The following is an 18200-nucleotide window of genomic DNA, read 5'->3' as shown; positions in this document are numbered from 1 at the left end:
TCTCACCTCGTCTCGCGATACTAAGGGCGGGGAGCCTGACGATGGGAGGGAGGGAGAGGGAGGGAGCGTGAGGGAGCAAGGCGGGGGGTGGGGGGAGCGAAGAGGGAGACCCGGGTGCCCGGAGATCCAGCAGAGGGGCGACTACCGAGAGTCGGGGGAAGTGTGCCTAGGGCGACTTCCGATGGGGGGGACGGCGGGGACAGAGGAGGGCCGCGGTGACTGCCGTAGCGCCCGCTAGCACCCGGATCGCTTCTCTTTCCTCGCTATTTCCCCCACACACAGCCCTTTAGACCTCCCTTCTTCCTTCCTCGCTGGTGTCTAGAACGCAGCCGCAGGCGGAAGTACAAGTGACGCCATCAGCCGTCGCCTGAGCGGTGGCGCGCGGGTGGCCGAAAGACGAAAGTGAGACTTAAGAGGGCCGGGTCTCCGGCCTTCGCGGGCGGGCGGTGCTGCGGTGCATGGGGCGGGAGGCTGAGCGGGCGGGCTGGAGCGGAGCAGCCCGGACCGGGTGGGAGCGGGTACGGAAGCTGGAGCCAGAGGCTTTGTTAGCAGGAGGCCCGCACAGCCTGATCCGGGAGGTGGGGCCTAGTTCTGGACTGCCGTACGTAGTTTAGTTCCTGGCCATTTTTTCCACCGCCAAATGGTGAGTTAGGACTTTGGATCTTGAGAGCTGGCGTAGTATAAAGGAAAGAGCCCCTTTTGCCTCAGTTTGAGTCTTGGATCATAGACTTCCTGAACCTGAGTTTACACTTGTGTTACCAACAAAAGGAGTTCGATTAGGTGATGTCTGAGATCACTGTAACTCTTAAAGTTTCCTCTAAAGGGCTGAAGACAGGAGAAGGAAGCAAGATCTGTGCCTGACTTTGCAGACGATTTAGTGAATGACCCCGATTTAGTCCTTCCACTCCATCACCGTCTCGGCTTTTAACTGTGAAGTAAGCATCATAAGTAATCATCCTTGTCTGTGGATCTCTTGGAAGGAATATTGTGATAGGGGTTGTGAGTTCATTTGTGGGTGTCTGAAGAACTTGCAGGACTTTTGAAATAATAGCGTAGCTTATTGAACTCAATTATCCCTTTCAGGTTCAATAAGGGCACAGCAGCATAAGGGAAATGAAGGAAACATCAAAGACAGATGTACTGGCACAAGATAAAAAGTATGCCTCAGCTGACATAGTTGCCATTTTAAGACTGCTAAGTTTAGCTGAGTGTGCCTGAATTTTTTTAGCTTTTTTTTTTTCTTTTTAGCATTGGCATACCATATGAAATGTGGGCAGCTGCCAGTAGTCTGCAGAGTACTATGGCAGAACTGGCAATGACTGAATCGATTCATTCAAGAAAAAATTCATCATGTGCCTACTATGTGCATAGTTTATAAAACCTAAGTCTCTGCTTCCAGGGGCTTTGCAGTGAAATAAGTGTTAGAGTAAATACACATAGAGTGCTAACCATCTGCCTGTGCCTCTTGTACGGTGGTTGCTAAGTGCAGAACAGTATTGTGCAGCTAAGGTGCTCAGTCCTGTCCGACTCTTTGCGACCCCGTGGACTGTAGCCCACCAGGCTTTTCTGTCCATGGGGATTCTCCAGGCAAGAATACTGGAGTGGGTTGCCATGCCCTCCTCCAGGGGATCTTCCCAACCCGGATTGAGGTCTCCCGCTTTGCAGGTGTATTCTTTACCTTCTGAGCCACCAGGGAAGCCCAGTACATTGTATATCTTAACACTACAGATTTAGGTCATAACCTGAGGTGGATTCCTCCCTCCTGCTTGTCTATTCTAAAGCACCTTTTTCACCGTACCCACTAGAATACTTTTGCAGTCTTTAAATCCCAGCCATGTATAATTATGTAACTTGACTTCAAGCTTCACAAGAAGGCTGATGCTATTAGACAAAACTGTCTTCAATTTTCCAAATGCTAGAAACTTAGATACTTGTGAATCTTTCCTTTCCTCCAATATCAGTGGAATGAGACACTCCCTGCTCTTACATAAGATGAATTGTCCATCTGTTCTCTAGTTCCAATCCCGTATTTCTCTTTTATCTTTTCTGTCTTCATTCTTCTACAATTGTCCTTCCACTCTATCTCCTTTCCTCCACACCAAGCTTTAAAGAGTACTGTATGTTCAATGTCTCTTTTTATTATCTGATTCTCATTTATTAACTCTCTGCAGTCTAATTTCTACACCTATCATACTATCAAAAATACTCTAAAGTAATCCCATTATTTAGAAGAAAATGAATTTTTACTCTTTTATATAATAAGGAAATAATTAATTTATTGGAACTAGTAGAATAAGGTTGAACCTACTGAAATGGACAAAGCCTCTGGAGTGACTTCCTATTATTTTTATCTAGCATTTTTTTTTTCCTTTTAGAACCTGCAGCAGAGTCATTCATGAAACTTATTTATTCTTGGAGATACAGCTAGACTAATTATCCCAACTTCCTTTAGTTAGTTGTGGTCTTGTAATTGACTTTTAGCCTGTGAAATGTAAGTGGAAGTGATGTGCTCATTTCCAGGCTTAATGAAGTCCTTCCATCCTCACTCTTTCTCCATCAACTTGAAGTTAGTGAGTATGTTGAAGATGCCAGAGCCAGAGAAAGATCATGGGTGGCTAAATTACTACTTGGAATACCGATACTTCCAAATTAGAAGCACTCCTTTTTGGACTTCTTGTACAAGAGAAAATTGAGATTTGAGAATTTATATGTTCCAGAGCTTGAATGACCATGACTAACCCAGAAATTGGTATTGGAAGTGGAGTACTGCTGAAACAGTAACCTAAAATACGTTACATTGCCTTGGTGATGATGCAGCGGATGTTAGAGATGTTGGCATCAGAGACTGAAAGGAGACCCATGTTTTGCAGTGGCAAAAGAGGTGTTTAAACTGTTACTCATGATAATTGAAAAGCGTATTATCTACCTATTGAGATTGTGACCCAGTACAGTCTCAGTAATAGGAGGAAATAGTTGAAAAGAGTCAAAGTAATACTATATTTTGAGTTTTACTTTTAATAAGATATTACTAAAAAGATAAGCTCAGGAAATGGTTGCATCAATGAACATGCATAAAAGTATTTGGAAAGATTGGAAAAGCAGAGTTTTTCTAGACCTTGAAGAGTAAAATATGAAGCTAAAAGAGGCCTTGAGTGTAGTCCTGTCCAGATTTAGTCCTGGAACAAAGATCAGATCAAGACTTGGGCCTTTCCATCCCAGACCATTATTTTAGATGGCCTCAGGATAGCTGGGATGATGTTCTTGCAAAACTGACATAGGGGCAAGGAAACAAAGCAAATCATTTTTGAGAATTACGTAAGCAGGAACTTTGGGTGTAGTTACTGGAAGCAAATAGATGATAGGACTAAACTTTTGAAGGAGTTTTACCACTAATCAAATCACGAACCCAATTCAAATTTGTTCACGTGAGGCAACTGTTCAACCCCAAATTTGCATAAGTAGAAAATAGGACATAAATGCTTTACAGCTCCCCAGTACTCACATAGGATGTGGCCATGGAGAATAATGGACAAAGAACATTTCAGAGGCCCATATCAGGCCACATAGAAGACAGAGTGCACGTGTTTCTCTCCGAAACTAAGTTGGGATCTCATCAAAACTTCCTCCACTCTAAGGGAAGATGGATCACAAAATGCCTGCTCAATAGTTCATCCTTTTTATGTATCTGTATTGCCCAGTGTCTCACAGTTTTCTCTTTTTCCAGTGAGAGCATATTCTTGTTACCTGTTTCTGGTCTACCACTGTACATGTGGGTCCACAGTTTGTTGTGATCAGACAACTGTGTAGATCACAACAAACTGGAAAAGTTAAAGAATGGAAATACCAGAGCACCTTACTTGCCTCCTGAGAAACCTATATGCGGGTCAAGAAGCAACAGTTACAATGGGACACAGAACAATGGACTGTTTAAAAATTGGGAAAGAAGTACGTCAAGGCTGCATATCGTCATCCTGTTTATTTAACTTCTATGCAGAGTACATGATGTGAAATGCTGGACTGGATGAATCACAATTTGGAATCAAGATTACCAGGAGAAATATCAACAACCCCACATATGCAGATGATACCACTCTAATGGCAGAAAGCAAGGAGGAACTAAAGAGCCTCTTGATGAAGATGAAGGAGGAGAGTGAAAAAGCTGGCTTAAAACTCAGCATTCAAAAAATTACAATCATGGCATCTGGTCCCATCACTTCATGGCAAATAGAAGGGGGAGAAAATGGAAACAGTGGCAGATTTTATTTTCTTGGGCTACAAAATCACTGCAGATGGTGACTGCAGTCATGAAATCAAAAGATGCTTGCTCCTTGGAAGAAAAACTATGACAAACCTTGACAGCGTATTAAAAAACAGAGACATCACTTTACCGTCAAAGGTGTGTATAAGAGCAAAGCTTTGGTTTTTCCAGTAGTCTTGTACAGATGTAAGAGTTGGACCATCCGGAAGGCTTTGATGCTTCTTGATGCTTGAAGAATTGATGCTTCTGAATTGTGGTGCTGGAGAAGATTCTTGAGAGTCCCCTGGACTGCATGGAGATCAAACCAGTTGATCCTAAAGTAAATCAACCCTGAATATTCATTGAAAGGACTGATGCTAAAGCTAAAGTTCCAATACTTTGACCACCTGATGCAAAAAGCTGACTCACTGGAAAAGACCCTGATGCTGGGAAAGATTGAGGGCAGGAGGAGAAGGGTGTGACAGAGGATGAGATGGTTGGATGGCATCACTGACTCAAGGACATGAGTCTGAACAAATTCCTGGAGTTAGTGAAGGGCATGGAAGCCTGGCATGCTGCAATCCACGGGGTTATAAAGAGTTGGACACGGCTTTGCGACCAAACAACAACAAAACCGTACATCGTTTCCTGGAACTTGGGGTGATATTAGAGATAACTTGTGCCTTTAATTCATAGGTTGCATCTAGACCTTATGAAGAAGGCTGCACATTACCTAAAAACTAGACTTTAAGCCTGACCTATTAATTAGATAGAACTTTTAGATTGTCTTTTTTGGGGTAGGATGTGTTCTTTGTGGGGGAAGAGAGATAAAATATAACAGATATTTAGTTATCAGAATAGTGAGCTCTTATAGGCTCTAGTTTCTTTTTCTGGACACAGTTAAATTATATTTTCCAGCCTCCTTTGCAATTAGGCTTACCCTTAGATGTCCCGGTTAGGTTCTAACCAGTGGAATGTAAGTGTAAGTGATGTGCTCCTGTTGCATTTTTGGTACATAAAACATGTCACACGAAAAGTCCTCGAGCATCTCCATATTCCCCAGCAACTTAAAGCATTTGTGTTGGAAACCATGTGTTAAAGATGGTGAAGTCACAAGGGGGAAGGACTCTGGTTTCCTGAATCTTCACTTGGAAGGTAGCTGCCTGCCTATTGTGTTAGAGTTCATATGCATTATTTTGTGTGACCCACTGAGATTTGAGAGTTTGTCCTTACTAGGATGGACCTATCCTTAACTCATGTGCAACCATCCATTTCCTGGTCTTAACTCTCATACCAGGGGGGTGAACCTGGGAATCAAGCTAATGGAAGGACCCTAATCCCTCAGTCATGGTGATTGGTTTAGGAATGGGAAGGTTAACAAAAGGAAGCCAATCAGAGACCACCTCACGTTTTGGCTAGCTTTATTGAGCAAGGCACCTCACTCTGGCTGAAGTTAAGCAAAAACTTAAATTATCTGTTGCCTTTGGTTGCTAAGTGGCATGAACCTGTCTGAGAAATCATTTCAAGAAAGTAGAGACAGTCTCAGTGGTATTGCAAGAGGGGGAAAATGCTCATGAATTGAGACACATGTTGGCTGTCTCCTCAGATTTGAAACCTTAATCAGTAAGGGATAGATACTGCGAGGAAGACTTCAGAATTCAAAAGCAGGGAGCTTGTGGCTTAGGCCCCGCTTCCCACCTGGAACTTTGCACAACACAGGCAAGCTCAGTCAAGTAGAAATGGCAGAAAATATGTTAAGCAGAGGGCCGGGCAGCATTGATAACCACTCCTACTTCTGCATGTTCCTTGACTGCAGTGAACTGAAAAGGAGACACAGAATTCCTTAAGTATATAAATTGGATTCACCAGCCCAGTTGCTTTACACAGGCTTGCTGCAGTACAGGATGATTGAAACTCATGGCAAAGACTCTGGGTTCATGGATTGGATAGAAGATCCTGTTAAAAAGTTCAGTTCAGTTCAGTCGCTCAGTCGTGTCCGACTCTTTGACCCCATGAATCGCAGCACGCCAGGCCTCCCTGTCCATCACAAACTCCCGGAGTTTACTCAAACTCATGCCCATCGAGCCGGTGATGCCATCCAGCCACACCCATAAATTCTAAAGTAAGGGCAGACAAAAAACAGTCACTTTTTAGGAGACTATATTGCAAATTGTTTCAATGGTAGACCTTAGAGCAACAAATTTAGATAGCAGGCAGACCAAATACCCATCTGACAATGCCATGATAATGAAGGACCTACCTCCAGCAACAGGATAAAATCTTAGAGAAAATCCTAATAATATGTTAGTTTGAATTCTCTAAACTTGCATTCAAAATTGATATGAAATTCAAAACAGATTGTTAAACTGGAAAAGGGTAAGAAAGCTCAACATGGCAAGGTTTAGGTTTTTAACCTTGACTAGTGCATAAAATAGTACCAGTGTCAACTACTGACATACCCTGAAATGTAAAACTAGTGAGTCTGGGTGGGTTGCATTCTGATAACGATTCCTTGGCCCTGGTTAGGAGGTTTGTTGATATTTAATGTGTTGCAGCCGGCAAGCAATTGTTAAATTTTAGATCTTAGATAATGTCTACATCAAGGTTAACATTTTAGGGGAATTGATAGGAAAATATCAGGTTTTGGAGTGTGTCCATTAGCACACTCCACTGGAGTGTGCACAAGAAAGGAATAGATTTCAGCTCGCGCTAGCATTAAGAATGCAGAAGAAAGAATACAGTTGACCCTTTTAAATAAATACAGTTGGCCCTCAGTATTGGCAAGTTCCACATATGTGATTAAATCTACAAATTTAGAATCCACAGATCTAGAGGGCTGACTACTAGACCCAAGCATCTGCACATTTTGGTGTCTGTGGCAGGTCCTGGAGCCAGTCCCCTTTGAGGACAGAGAAACAATTGTGTATTTCTTTGACATCCCCTTTTTGATTGTACTCAGAAACCTATGCGACTGAGAGTCAAATAAACCTGCATCTTGCAGGTTTGGAAAACCTGTATTCTCTGTCCTGAGGTAAAGTAGGGCAACAGAGGTAAAGAGTTGAAAACTCAGTAAAAAGTATAACTGGAATCCTGAAAAAAAAACTTGATTCTTGATTACCTTATGCATTTTGCTGTATATATCCTGTCTGACATTTGTTGACAAATTAGTCCCATTGTGAGTAGCCATTCCCCGAGATGTAACATGGGGGCAAGTGGACAGAGATAAATTCTAGCTGCATTTTCCCTAAACTCATTCCTTGGCTTATAATACTGGATGCGAGGACCAAAATGGAAATACACAGTTAATTTAGTTGAGTAGGGGATAAACACTTCTTTCCAGCCTTGCAACACATTGCTAAGGGACAGAAAACAGATTAATACACCATGTCTGTTTTTGGTTTCTAAACCATGGAGTTACCAGAAAACAAGGTGACCAGTAGCCAACTAAGATTTTTAAGAGACTTGTTCAGACAAAACTTGCAAAGCCTTGCAAAGAAAGACCTAAGTTTGCTTAATTCTGATACCCTCTGATGTATGGGCAAGGGATCAGGGAGCATCTTTGAGAGAGCAAACTCAAGACATATTAACTGACCAAGGACCTCATCTACTATACTAATTAGAGTGCCCTTACTTTCCTTAGGTAACAATACCTAATAAAATTATCTTTGTCATATATACAGTGATGAGCAACATCCAAACCTATTTAAAAGAAATGCATATCACCTAGAACTCTTGGTTTCCAAGCAAGGTGAAAAAGTTGGATGAGATTTTGGCATATCTCCTACTTGAGTAGAGAGTATTTCAATTGTCCCTGGGATAATTACATAGTCCTAGACCAGGATATTTTTAAAAATTCTACATACTGAGAAAAGCACAAGTATAGATGCCAGGTAGAATGTAGCCAAGGGGTAGAATGTAGTGGACAACACTTTTAGTATGTCTGTCTTTTCAGGAGATTACTATCTTTTATGGAATAAAGCTCTCAATTATGTGACTTTTACTCTGCCATCAAGATAGGTGCATGAATCTAGCCAATCTCCAGAATGATGTATCACAATCTTAGGTTAGAGTTGCCACTCACCATCTTTGACACAACAGGAAGCAAACCTATCTTACCATACACAGGTTGACCTCAGAGGTATTTCAGGTTTGGTTCCAGACTACCACAATAAAGCAAATATTGATAAAGTGAGGCACATGAATTTATTGGCTTCCCAGTGTTTATAAGTTAATTTTGCACTATATTGTAGTCTGTTAAGTGTATAATACCGTTATATCTTTAAAAAATGTACATACCTTAAATTAAAAAATACTTCATTGGTATAAAGCTCTATCCATCATCTGAGTCTTCAGCAAGTTGTAGTATGACAACTTTTGCAGATCACCAAATCAAATATAGTAATAATAAAAATGTTTGAAGTGCTATGAGAATTACCAAAATATGACAGAGATACAAAATGAGCAAATGATGTAGGAAAAATGGTGCTGATAGTTTTGCTTAGTGCAGAGTTGCTACAAACCTTTTATTTAAAAAATGCAGTATCTGCAAAATGCAATAAATGAAACATAACAAAGCAGGTTACACCCATAGAAAAAGTAAAGAAGGCAATATTGGCAATAGAAAGTAGTGTCTAGATACATTTGAAATCTGGGATCATAGACTAGCCCATTGTCCGTTAATTAAGTGGCCACCAAGTTCTTTTTTTCCTCCCATGCCTGCCATTCTCATTTAAGCTACTTTAAGGTAGGTTTTATACATTTGCAACTAAAATTCTGTAGTCCTCTGGGTGACATAGTTCCATTCTTAGAGAATCTTACAAAACAAGGATTGGGGCAATAGTTAATATTCTCCCACCAAGACCCCATGGAGATATTTCCTCAGTTGCCTTCCTTGGAGAAATTGTGATTGATTTTGTTAAGGAAGAGAGTGATTTATGATTACTTCCTAATTGCCAAAGTCATTAGCCGTTAGTCTCTTCAACCCCTGACTTCCCTGATGTGGAATGTGACATCAGTTGTAGTTTCCAAGTGGTCCCAGAAAAACTAATTCCCCTTTTCTTACCTAGGTTCTGAACAAGTTAAAAATACAAGGATAGAAATGGGGACCAAAATATCACTTTGTTACTGATAAGGTGAAGTTGGCTGATGTTGCTTAGTGGGTAATAGGCCTGCCAACTGACCCCCAGAATTAGACAGATTTATGCCTCCAATTCCTAGCAACACCTGACAGAAACAGCACAGAAGAAATGAAAATTCAGCCTCTGGACAACTTGTTCTTGGAGGTTGGAGGACAAAACCAAATCAGACATTGTTCAGAAATTTACTAATTTTGTAAGTCACTCAAATCTCCCTGAGGAAGACCCAGAACTAATTGAAGTCCTTTCACAGGGAGTTAACATTAAAAACAGGATGCTTTCGTTGCTAGTGCCATTGACCAATTCCTGCTTGAAACTTCCTTTAACTTCCATGACAGCCTAGTTACTTTACCTTTTTAATCAATCCTTCTTATTCTTTATAGGCCTTTCTTCCTCTATCTGGATCTTAAATATTGGATTCCCCATGATTCAGGCCATTGCCCTATTTCTATTTTAACTGTCCCTAAGTAATCGCATATAAGTTCACGATTTTATTTACTATAGTTAAGACAAATGAATTCATAACCCTTATCTCCACCCCAACCCATATAGATCCAGGGCTACCAGTGGAATTACTGTGTTTAAATATTTCCTTAGCCTTTATCTACAACCTAAATGGATCTAGGATTATCAAATCCTATTTATTCAGTCTATGTTCTCATTATCTACTTTCTTTGTCCTCACTGCCACTGCCTTAATTTGGCTTCTACCATCTTTCATCCATTCTCTTGCAACAGTCTATTAATCTCTCTGTCTCTGATCCTATCCTCCTCCATTTTATGCTTGACGTCGCCACCTGAGTTAATTCTCTACTTTGTGAAAAGTCAGTTGTAAAAACAATTGACATCTGGATTTAAAGAAAATAATACATATTGATTGTAGAACATTACCAAAATAGAAAAGCACACGCAGGAACATATTGTTCCATCAGCTAGAGATAGCCACTGATGATGTTTTAGTCTCTTAAGTAAATCTTAAAGGGAATCAGTCCTGAATATTCATTTGAAGGACTAATACTGAAGCTGAAGCTCCAGTACTTTGGCCACCTGATCCAAAGAAGTGACACATTGGAAAAGACCCTGATGCTGGGAAAGACTGAAGGCAGGAGAAGGGGATGACAGGAAGAGAGGGTTGGATGGCATCACCAACTCAAGGGACATGAATTTCAGCAAGCTCTGGGATTTCGTGATGGACAGGGAGGCCTAGCGTGCTGCAGTCCATGGGGTCGCAAAGAGTCAGAGCTGAGTGACTGAACTAAAGTGTATTTTTCAATAAAATGAGAATGTTGCTTCTGCTTTTTTAGCATGCTTGTTTTACTTAATATATGTGAGCATATTCTCATGGCATTAGATGTCATTTGTATTGAATATATAATGGATATGTCAATTTATTTAAGGCAGGCCTTGCAGGGAAGCCTGGTGGGTTGCAGTGCATGGGATGCGAAGAGTCGGACATGACTTAGAAACTGAGCAACAACAAGACATATCATATTAAAACTTAAGAAAATAAAAAATAGAGAAAAAGTCTTGAAAGAAGCCAGAAGCAAAAAATACCTTACCCTTAGAGGAGCAAAGATAAGAATTAGCATTTAACTTCTTGGTGGTGGTTGTTGTTCAGTTGATAAGTCATGTCTGACTTTCCCCTGGTGGCTCAGGCGGTAAAGAATCCGCCTGCAATGCAGAAGACCCTGGTTCCATCCCTGGGTCAAGAAGATCCCCTGGAGAAAGGAATGACTACCCACTCCAGTATTCTTGCCTGGAGAATTCCATGGACAGAGGAGCTGGCAGGCTACAGTTCATGGGGTCACAAAGAGACAGCTACACCTCAGCAACTAACACAATTGAAGCAAGGGAGTGTCAAAAATGTGTGCACATGTTTTGTGGGCTGCCTGCTGACTCAAACAGTGAAGAATGTGCCTGCAGTACAGGAGACCTGGGTTTGATTCCTGGATTATAAAGATCACCTGGAGAAGGGAATGGCCACCCACTCCAGTGTTCTTGCCTGGAGAATTCCATCTACATCCATGGTGTCGTAAAGAGTCAGATACAACTGAGCGACTAACACTCTTTTCAGAAACCATGCAATCAAAAAGAGAGTGAAGTGAATTATTTAAACCATTGAGAGGTAGAACCCCAGTGTAGAATTCTGTACCCTGCAAAATTTTCTTCACTGGAATAGGTTGCATTTTCCCTTCCAGATAGCTCCTTTAGTGCCCTTATTTTGAGGTGTGACTTTAGGTCTTAATTCTGGATGTTCACCTAAAACTCATTTCTTCTATTCATCAAAAAAATTCTATAAGTCATTCAGTGTCCTGTAATATATTGCTTTATGCTTACCCACAGTATATTTTACCCCTTTCAACTTAATTCTGACCAATAGAATAGTACCAGCAGTGACTTTGTCAAGAAAATGTGAATTTGTGATTGATTATCTGACCTGAGTGGGTTTTACACAGGCAAGAGTCCTTTTAGCATCAGTGAGTGGGACCCAGGAAATCTGTAGCTTAAATAATCACTTGTGATTTCTTGGAATTAAGTGTTTACTGATGTCAAAACTTTGGCAAGCCATATGAATATAATGTGAATGAGGAATACAGGTTTGTGGGGTGGGTTGTCTGCTTTTAGTTATACCAAACAAAGCTTAAATAAAGACCATAACGAATCCAAGATTTTAAATTCCAGGATCTAGGCAGGATTAGAGTTTTGGGGAGCTTCTATAATTGCCCTAAGCAAAACTTGTATCATTAGGTCCAGAGAAATCATACCTGAAAATAAGACGTAGAATCTGATCTTCCAAATTGCAGGGTTAAAATGAAGGCTGAGAATTCACAGGATTTCCAGGGCTTATGTGTAAAAATCAGGGACTATTTGGGACATAATAGGACCCTGAGAACATTTGGGTGAATTCAGATAAATCTGAAATTCACAAAACATCAAACCTCACTGTGTCTTCCTTGCCAGCAGGCCCTCTTCTTGTTAACGACTTTCCTTTCACTCCCTGAAATTTTTGTAGCAACCCACTTGAGGGAGCTATCACATGTCATATCTCTCCCACTTCTTGTATCCAGTCCAGATCTGTAACTAGACTCATAATCTGCTAACAGGTCTATGAATAAGAGTGGCAAGATTTTTATAAGCTTCAGAAAACTGGAAATACTTATGAAGATGAAAAAAGAAAGGAATACAAATTTAGAGTCAAACTTATTGATATAGGAGTCTCATCCATGTAGTTGTATTAATAATTAATTTAGATGTAATCATTTTGGAATAGTTATAATCATTCATTGGCTTGAGGCACTGAAATATATTTTCGCTGGTGGACAAAATTAAGTGGGTTTGAGATATCAGAAGTTCCTTAACAAAATGTAGAGGAACAAATAGATTTTAGGAGAAAATAAAAACTTGAGTAATTTATCATATTCACTCTTTCTCCTACTTTCCATTGTCTCCCAGAAGAGCCCAAAGGATACTCTCCTCATTGAGATATTGACAAAGTAGTGACAGAAGTGTCAGCAGTCTTGAAAAGCTCAACACTCGTCTTCCATCATCAAAAGCCTGGAGATAAATTGAAGGGGAAATTGGAGGGGAAAGAGGCCCTCTTATTTTAATAGAAATAGGGTAATCCTACAGTAATGCAGACCAATTTATTGCATTTAAGCAACAGAAACACAGTAGGTGTGATTGCCATAACTGTAAGACTACAGTGGAATTTAGAATGAAAATCTTTGGTAATGGCAAAGTGATCATGAAGCTTCTTAGGACTAAATAGACAGGCAGCTTACAAGAACAGTCAGGGTTGCCACATTACACATAACTCTTAGCAACATTTACTTTGTAGTCTATATAGATGGTATCTCTGGGAGCACAAGACTTACTACAAGTGAGAATTGTGCACCCTTGAAATATACAAAGAAGATCTTCATGACCCAGATAATCATGATGGTGGGATCACTCACCTAGAGCCAGACATCCTGGAATGTGAAGTCAAGTGGGCTTTAGGAAGTATCGCTGTGAACAAAGCTAGTGGAGGTGATGGAATTCCAGTTGAGCTATTTCAAATCCTGAAAGATGATGCTGTGAAAGTGCTGCACTCAATATGCCAGCAAATTTGGAAAACTCAACAGTGGCCACAGGAATGGAAAAGGTCAGTTTTCTTTCTTTCTTTTTTTTTTAAAGCTCTTATAGAATTATTATTATTTTTTACAATATTGTAGTGGTTTTTGTCATACAATGACATGAATCAGCCATGAATTTACATGTATTCCCCGTCCCGATCCCCCCTCCCACCTCCCTCTCCACCTGATTCCTCTGGGTCTTCCCAGTGCACCAGGCCCGAGCACTTGTCTCATGCATCCAGCCTGGGCTGGTGATCTGTTTCACCCTAGATAATATACATGTTTCGATGCTGTTCTCTCGAAACGTCCCACCCTTGCCTTCTCCCACAGAGAAAAGGTCAGTTTTCATTCCAATCCCAAAGAAAGGCAATGCCAAAGAATGCTAAAATTACCCCCACAATTGCACTCATCTCATATACTAGCAAAGTAATGCTCAAAATTCTCCAAGCCAGATTTCAACAGTACATGAACCATGAACTTGCAGATGTTCAAGCTGGATTTAGAAAAGGCAGAGGAACCAGAGATCAAATTGCCAACATCCGCTGGATCATGGAAAAAGCAAGAGAGTTTCAGAAAAATCTGTTTTGTTGACTATGCCTAAGACTTTGACTGTGTTGATCACAATAAACTGTGGAAAACTCTTAAAGAGATGGGAATACCAGACCATCTGACCTGCCTCCTGAGAAATCTGTATGCAGGTCAGGAAGCAACAGTTAGAACTGAACATGGACCAACAGACTGGTTTCAAATAGGAAAAGGAGTACATAGGCCATATATTGTCACCCTGCTTATTTAACTTATATGCAGAGTACATCATGAGAAACGTTGGGTTGCCAGGAGAAATATCAATAACCTCAGATATGCAGATGACACCACCCTTATGGCAGAAAGTGAAGAAGAACTAAAGAGCCTCTTGATGAAAGTGAAAGAGGAGAGTGAAAAAGTTGGCTTGAAGCTCAACATTCAGACAACTAAGATCATAGCATCTGGTCCTATCACTTCATGGCAAATAGGTGGGGAAACAATGGAAACAGTGAGACACTTTATTTTGGGGGACTCCAAAATCACTGCAGATAGTGACTGCAGCCATGAAATTAAAATACACCTGCTCCTTGGAAGAAAAGTTATGACCAACCTAGACAGCATATTAAAAACCAGAAACATTACTTGGCCAACAAAAGTCTGTCTACTCAAAGCTATGATTTTTCCAGTAGTCCTGTATGGATGAGAGAGTTGGACTATAAAGAAAGCTAAGCACTGAAGAATTGATACTTTTGAACTGTGGTGTTGGAGAAGACTCTTGAGAGTCCCTTGGACTGCAAGGGGATCTAACCAGTCCATCCTAAAGGAAATCAGTCCTAAATATTCACTGAAAGGACTGATGCTGAAGCTGAAACTCCAATATTTTGACCACCTGATGGGAAGAACTGATTCATTGGAAAAGGCCCTGATGCTGGCAAAGATTGAAGGCAGGAGAAGAAGAGAACGACAGAGGATGAGATGGTTGGATGGCATCACCGACTCAATAGACATGAGTTTAAGTAAGCTCCAAGAGTTGGTGATGAGCAGGGAAGCCTGTCGTGCTGCAGTTCAAAGAGTCTGATTGGACACAACTGAGCGACTGAACTGACTGACTGAATTGTGCAAAATGGTTACATGGATATAACTTAAAACATGCTGAAAATCACAGTTTCTTACCTAATCTCTAAACCTGAGTCATTTTAGTCCCTAAGAACCCCAAGAAGTGGTCGCATGAGAAAGATACATGCATCACAGGTACATGCTGTAAATCTTTCTCCTTACTTTTTTTGAATTTTTATTTATTTGGCTGTGTCAAATCTTAGTTTGGCACACAGGGTCTTCGATCTTCATTGCAGTATGTGGGATCTTTAGTTTTGGCATGTGGAATATAGTTCCCTGACCAGGAATTGAACCTGGGCCCCCTGCATTGGAAATGTGGAGTTTTAGTCACTGGACTACTAGGCAAGTCCCTTCCTCCTTACTTTCTATAAGGGACCCATGGATATTTACTGATGCTTGGCCCCATATCATTACCCTGTCTCTAGCCACATCCTTGCTATATCCTTACCATAGCCACGGAGTATTTTCCTGCTTCCTTACTTTGGGCCCAGCATTATAATTTGTTTTGGCCAGATCATATAGATGGAAGTAACATTTTGCCAGTTCTGAGCTGTGGCAGGTATTTGAACATGTCTGTTTGACTTCTTGCCTCTCTATCACTGTCATGAGAACACATCCTAGCTAATATTTCACATATTCAAGGAAAAAGAGTGAAACAGACCCACACTAGCAAACTTGTACCTCAGCTCAACTAAAGATATGTATCAAAGCCCAGCTGAGATCAGCAGAGCTACCAATAAAAAAGAAAAGAAACACCCAGTGAGCCTCTTTGGGTTTTTGTTTTTTTTTTTAATTTTTAATTTTTCAGTGGGTTTTGTCATACATTGATATGAATCAGCCATAGAGTTACACGAATTCCCCATCCTGGTCCCCCATCCCACCTCCCTCTCCACCCGATTCCTCTGGGTCTTCCCAGCCCACCAGGCCCGAACACGTGACTCATGCTTCCCACCTGGGCTGGTGATCTGTTTCACCACAGATAATATACATGCTGTTCTTTCGAAACATCCCACCCTCACCTTCTCCCACAGAGTTCAAAAGTCTGTTCTGTACTTCTGCATCTCTTCTTCTGCCCTGCATATAGGGCCATCGTTACCATCTTTCTAAATTCCGTATATATGTGTTAGTATACTGTAATGTTCTTTATCTTTCTGGCTTACTTCACTCTGTATAATGGGCTCCAGTTTCATCCATCTCATTAGAAGTGATTCAAATGAATTCTTTTTAACGGCTGAGTAATATTCCATGGTGTATATGTACCACAGCTTCCTTATCCATTCATCTGCTGATGGGCATCTAGGTTGCTTCCATGTCCTGGCTATTATAAACAGTGCTGCGATGAACATTGGGGTGCACGTGTTTTGAGATAATATATGGCGTTTGTGTGGGCGTTCCAGGTGGCGCTAGTGGTAAAGAGCCTGCCTGCCAATGTAGGAGACAGAGGAGATGCAAGTTCAGTCTCTGGGTTGGGAAGACTCCCTGGAGGAGGAAATGACAACCCACTCCAGTATTCTTGCCTGGAGGATCCCATGGACAGGGGAACCTGGCGGGCTACAGTCCATATGGTTGTAAAGAGTTGGACACGACTAAAGCAACTTAGCACACATGCATGCATGGCGTTTGTGTATGCTTATTAAACCTTTCTAATGCAACTTAGGGAAGCTGACCCATGGATGTGAACAAGAATAAATAATTGTGTAAACCACTGAATTTGGGGAAAGTTTGTTATGTAGCAATAGCTGATCAATTGGGAAAAGGAAATACCCTGGAATTACTAGATGGTGACTCAACAAACTTGAATCCTCAGGCCTTGGAGTGCCACTGTGATCCACCAATTAGAATTGTTGTTTATGTAAGGTAAAGCTGCATTCCTGGAAAAATTGCATGATTAGTGCTACCATAAAACGACTTGAATGGTGTAGTGGCAATGATTCTGTTCACGTTTATTTTTTGCCTAAGTAGAACAGTCTTGGAGTGTTGAGAATATCTATGAACTACTGTAAATATGGGCTTCCCTTGTAGTTCAGTCGGTAAAGAATCTGCCTGCAGTGCAGGAGACCCGGTTCGATCCCTGGGTTGGGAAGATCCTCTGGAGAAGTCAGTGGCAACCCACTCCAGTATCCTTACTTGGAAAATCTCATGGACAGAGGAACCTGATGGGCTGCAGTCCATGGGGTCACAAAGAGTCGAGCACGACTGAGTGACTAACACAACTGTAAATATAATCAGGTGGTGACTCTAGTACAGCTGCTGTTCCAGACATGCTGTCTTTAATAAAGTAAATCAGCATAGCCTCTAGCAGTTAGAATGTGGTTATTTATCTGGCAATTGTTTTTTTCACTGTATCTTGGTAAGAAAGTGCAAGTGCAAGTGTAGTCACTCAGTTGGGTCCAACTCTTTTCAACCCCATGGACTGTAGCCTGCCAAGCTCCTCTGCCCCTGGAATTCTCTAGGCAAGAGTATTAGAGTGGATTTCCATTCCCTTCTCCAGGGGATCTTCCTGACTCAGGGATCAAAGCTGGGTCTCCCGCGTTGCAGGCTGATTCTTTACCATCTGAGCCACAAGGGAAGCCCTGTCTCAGTAAGAATAGGACTCCAAAAAAGTGTTTATTTTTATGTTGAAGGAACACAAATACACTGTCATTGATCTGTGTCAATTCTCTAGCTCTCAGTTACAATCTAGCCTGCAGAGACCTTTAACATCTCACCATCTTATAATTCTATATAACATTACACTGGCGAACTAGTTTAATGATATAATAATGGGTGACTGGATTTCAGGGAGCAGGATATAAACTCCAATGAAAATCCAGGTTTCTGTGACCTGAGTGAAATTTCTAAGGATCAGGTGGTCTTGGCATCTCAAGGTATTCCTGCCAACACAATAGGAAAAGTGGTGCACCTTTCCCCCATATCACTAAGAAAGCACTTGATGAGCCTGTTCCTAATTTTTAAATTAACATATACTGCCATTTAGGACTTCCTTGGTGTCTCAGATGGTAAAGAATCTGCCTGCAGTGCATGAAACCCAGGTTTGATGTCTGGGTCAGGAAGATCCCCTGGAGAAGGAAAT

The 18200-nt window shown here is 41.1% G+C and overlaps 1 long non-coding RNA gene across 3 annotated transcripts; it reads left to right on the top strand.

Annotated features, from left to right (window-relative positions):
- The first annotated feature begins 78 nt into the window (after positions 1-78).
- On the top strand, positions 79-15900 carry LOC136152897 (uncharacterized). 3 transcript variants are annotated; one of them, XR_010660287.1, is made up of 4 exons: positions 79-402; positions 824-935; positions 12825-13515; positions 13939-15900. It is a non-coding gene; the product is annotated as an uncharacterized lncRNA (long non-coding RNA). The 3 variants fall into 3 exon arrangements; XR_010660286.1 differs by having other exon boundaries at positions 812-935; XR_010660285.1 differs by lacking the exon at positions 79-402 and having other exon boundaries at positions 578-935.
- The last annotated feature ends 2300 nt before the right edge of the window (positions 15901-18200 follow it).

Source organism: Muntiacus reevesi, chromosome 22 (assembly GCF_963930625.1).
Source record: "Muntiacus reevesi chromosome 22, mMunRee1.1, whole genome shotgun sequence".
Lineage (NCBI taxonomy): Eukaryota > Metazoa > Chordata > Mammalia > Artiodactyla > Cervidae > Muntiacus > Muntiacus reevesi.
This window is presented reverse-complemented; position numbering and strand designations above follow the sequence as displayed.